General features: G+C 39.8%; 1 non-coding gene across 1 annotated transcript; it reads left to right on the forward strand.

Moving 5' to 3' along the window:
* The first annotated feature begins 1,965 nt into the window (after nt 1–1,965).
* On the forward strand, nt 1,966–2,068 carry LOC113832803. Its single transcript, XR_003480277.1, has one exon. It is a non-coding gene; the product is annotated as a U6 spliceosomal RNA (small nuclear RNA).
* Nucleotides 2,069–3,782: the final 1,714 nt, after the last annotated feature.

The following is a 3,782-nucleotide window of genomic DNA, read 5'->3' on the forward strand; positions in this document are numbered from 1 at the left end:
AGTTTGGGTTATGGCAGTTCATTGCACTTTGTCTTTATGGTCGATCATTTGTAACTGTGCCTGATTGGACTGGTGGCTAGTCCCTAGTTCCCAGGGGGAAGGAATCTACATGGTCAGAGGTTCTCTAGAGAAGCAGAACACACACACACACACACACACACACACACACACACACACACACACACACACACACACACACACTCACAGAGAGATTCATTACACTTGTTTATGAAGCTGGAGACTGGTTAGTGTAACAATAGCTGCTAGCATGTTTGGCACTTCTGAGACCTACCGGGTTACTACTCAGTTCAAGAAGCTAGAAGCCCTAGAACAAACCATTGTGTCCCACCAGTGTGAGGCTGTAGTCTTGACAGCTTCCTGGGAGTAAGGTCTGGAGACACCAGAGTCTCTGGTCCTTAAGTGATGTATTCACTTGCTCAGGAAGAATGGAGCTTGCTCTCTTTATTTGCACTTGTATTCTATCAGTCCCCAGCCTACTGGAAGGGGCCATGTGCATTCATACTGTTTCCCTTCCAGCTGTTATACATGTTCATTGTCTCTGGAAACATCTCCGAGGACATGCCCAGAACTATGCTTTTCTAGTTACTGAGTGTCTCTGATTGCAGTCTATTGATAGTGAAGACCAACCATCACACCCACTACAAGGGTGAATTTGATGATTTCCTGTAGCTTTTCTCAGGCTAAACTATTAGGTGCATTGAATATTGGCATTGTCACATGTGATCTGGAGCCACTTCACAGGGTTCCTGAGAACTCACATCTCTTCTCACATCTGTGTTCAGGAAAGTCCTCTTGGCAGCATGCAAGCAGTAGTATTCACTACATAGATACTATGGAAATTAGCAAATGCCACAGTCAAGGTTAGTTTCCACACCTCAAAGTTCCAGTTAACCAACCCATCACCTTTTATAATATATATTTTTTTCTCTGACAATACTCTGGCACAAAAATAATTACTTTAGTTGTCTTCTGGTTGTTGAGTTGAGAGCATGTTTCTTCAGAAAGCTTTTGTTTTGCTTCTTCTAGATATCTGGATGCACTATCAAGCAGGATTTTAGTTTAAATTGAAAATATCAGCTATTTACAAAACAACTAACACAGAACGGTGAAAAGTGCTTGACTTTAGCTAGGCTGTAGAATGAGGAGAGCATCTATACCTTGCTGACTGAGAGTACATTGGTATGAGTACTAACTTCCAAAGTCATTCGTGTTTCCCATCACCCATCAGTCCCTTTCATGAGCACAAGAGATAAACATGAATGCACTCATCTAAGCAGAGACGCATGATCCATACCTGAAATGAGCCCAAATCAATGGTACAATGGCCAAAAATTTTATGATATGTTTACTCAGTGGCAAACCGTACCACAATGAGAACAGATACGAGCCACTTGGATGAATGGAGTGAAGAAAATATAGAGGAAGAAACCTGGTTCAAGAGAGTTAATGCCGTACACTTACACTGATAACACATTTCAGAAGTAGCCATGTCTTCTGGACATGATGGGTCCATTGTGCTAATGAACTCATGGCAGCTGTGGTTGCCTGTGTAAGATGTGCTATATCAAACCAGTTAATACCCCATCATAGATTTCAGAGCAGATCCTTAGGTTCCAAATCGTAAATGAGGATCTTTGGGAAGATAAGGGCTGCAAAGGGATGGGGGAGAGTCAGTTATCCTTATGGATGTTGGCCTGTGGTGGGTTGTCTATGCTCCAGCACACAGTCATACAAATATAGACTCATATACATGTGGGTAGTTCTAATTGATTAAAAGCAGACTATAGAAGAAGGGAGAAAAGGAGGAGAGAGAAGAGGGCGAGGAAAAGATGGAGCTGGTGCATGTGGATCTGGGAATAGTTGGAAGGGGTATATATTACCTAAATACATTGTATCTATGTATGAAATTGCCAATAAATATAAAATAAAAAAGAGTAAGGTCACATGCTCACTTTAGCAGCACATATGTTAAAATTGGAAAGACACAGAGAAGATTAGTGTGGCCCCTGCACAAGGAAAGTGGGGGAAAGTAAGTCACAAAATTTTTGACAGATAATGACAACTCATTGAGGGATACAGAGGTGAGGAGTTACACCCCTGAAAGGCTCACTGCTTGCTGCCAGTTTTTGTCTTGTTCAGTATATGAAAATCATCAACAAGTTCACTAGTGTTTTGTGTTCTTTTATTCCTTGAGTGTATTGTTTAATCAAAAATGAAATTGATTTGTGATCTTTAGGGATGCAAAATCAATGATACTTCAGGTTCCAAGTTCACATAAACTCTCCAAGCAACTTGATTTTTCCAGCCCAGAACTCTCAGTACTGCTTTCCCTCTTTTTCTTCCATGGATAACTAAATTTTTTCCATGGCTATAATATCTTTCCAACAATCTCTTATTTTATTCTGCTATCATTATAATAGTCTTCCAGGCTATGGTGATTTGCAAAGTTCTCAGAACTGAAGCCAAAGTTCAAGGTCTCTTATCAGACTTGCTAGTTCAACTACTTCTTTTGTTGCCTTTTTACCTCCCAGGGATCTTATTTTTAAATTTGTTTGGACCTTAAAGCTTTTCCTTTTTCTTTCTTCCAAGCTTAGTGGCTCATTCTTGGGAGGGATGCTGATATTTAATCTAGCACTGTGGTGTTCCCTAATGACATGAATCAAACCTCTTGCTCTAACTCCATGACACACAGAAAGTTTTCTCCCCTGTGTCTGTACGGCAAAGAGAGAAAATGGGCCCTAACTACTCAATTTGTTTTATTACTACCTGCTCAGTTGGAACAAGTTTTGATGAAGGAAACGGTTAATACAGGGAGCTGACAGATAAGACCTCACACCTGAGGAAAAAGTGACGTCCCTTTGCTTTTGTCTAATGGTGAGCTGTGCCCTCTTTGCAAAAATGAGAAGGAAGCTAGGCAGGCTGTTTTCTAGTTTTTGTATTCAGTTTTAAAAGTAGCAGTGCTCATTCAAAAATAACAGAGGATTCCCTTAAACACCAACCTCTTTGTTCATTATTAAATTTAACTTAAATTGCTTAATATTTGCTTTTGTCTCAGGGATGTGAAATGACGTCATATTTTATAACAACTTAGCATTAGACTTAAAACTGTTACCGGGCAGTGTCATCGAAGTGCTTCTGTTTTTGTCTTCCAGAAACAGTGGTGATATATTTTGAGCTGGATCTCAATCATATCATTGTAGCCCAGTTTGTGCTGGTAGCATAACTCCTGTGTATTGCCATATTTATGCATCTCATTTACAAATTTTATATGTCCTTCCTGCATGTGTACCCACTTTCCAAGTTGATGAGTGAATCACAATAACCGAAAACTACAGTAGTGCAATTGTAAAGCAATGGCCCATCTCAGGAATTGAAAGAAAACTAACCTTTAGTTTACTGCTTTTTACTACTAAAGGTGCAAATCGCAGATACTAGAAGACCAACATAAAAGCAACTAATAAACTCCATTTTCAAGCCACTCTGTAACTATGCTTCTTCTCCACACAATTCTAACATTCTACTTGCTGTTCTAGGGGCCCGAATCCCATTATGTAGGTGCCATTTCAATGAGAGAGTGAGTCGTGAAATTTGCTGCTTCTATCCTACTTGAACTCAAAATTTTGGCTTCTTTATGAAGCCTATATACTGCTATATTTTTGTTTTACCTCCTTTGCTGTTACTGTTTACCTTGTGAACATGGAAGGCTCTATATTCACAGCTCTATAACCCAGTTCATTTGGAAGTTCATCTGAAGCCACAGA

This window comes from Cricetulus griseus (assembly GCF_003668045.3).
Source record: "Cricetulus griseus strain 17A/GY chromosome 1 unlocalized genomic scaffold, alternate assembly CriGri-PICRH-1.0 chr1_1, whole genome shotgun sequence".
NCBI lineage: Eukaryota > Metazoa > Chordata > Mammalia > Rodentia > Cricetidae > Cricetulus > Cricetulus griseus.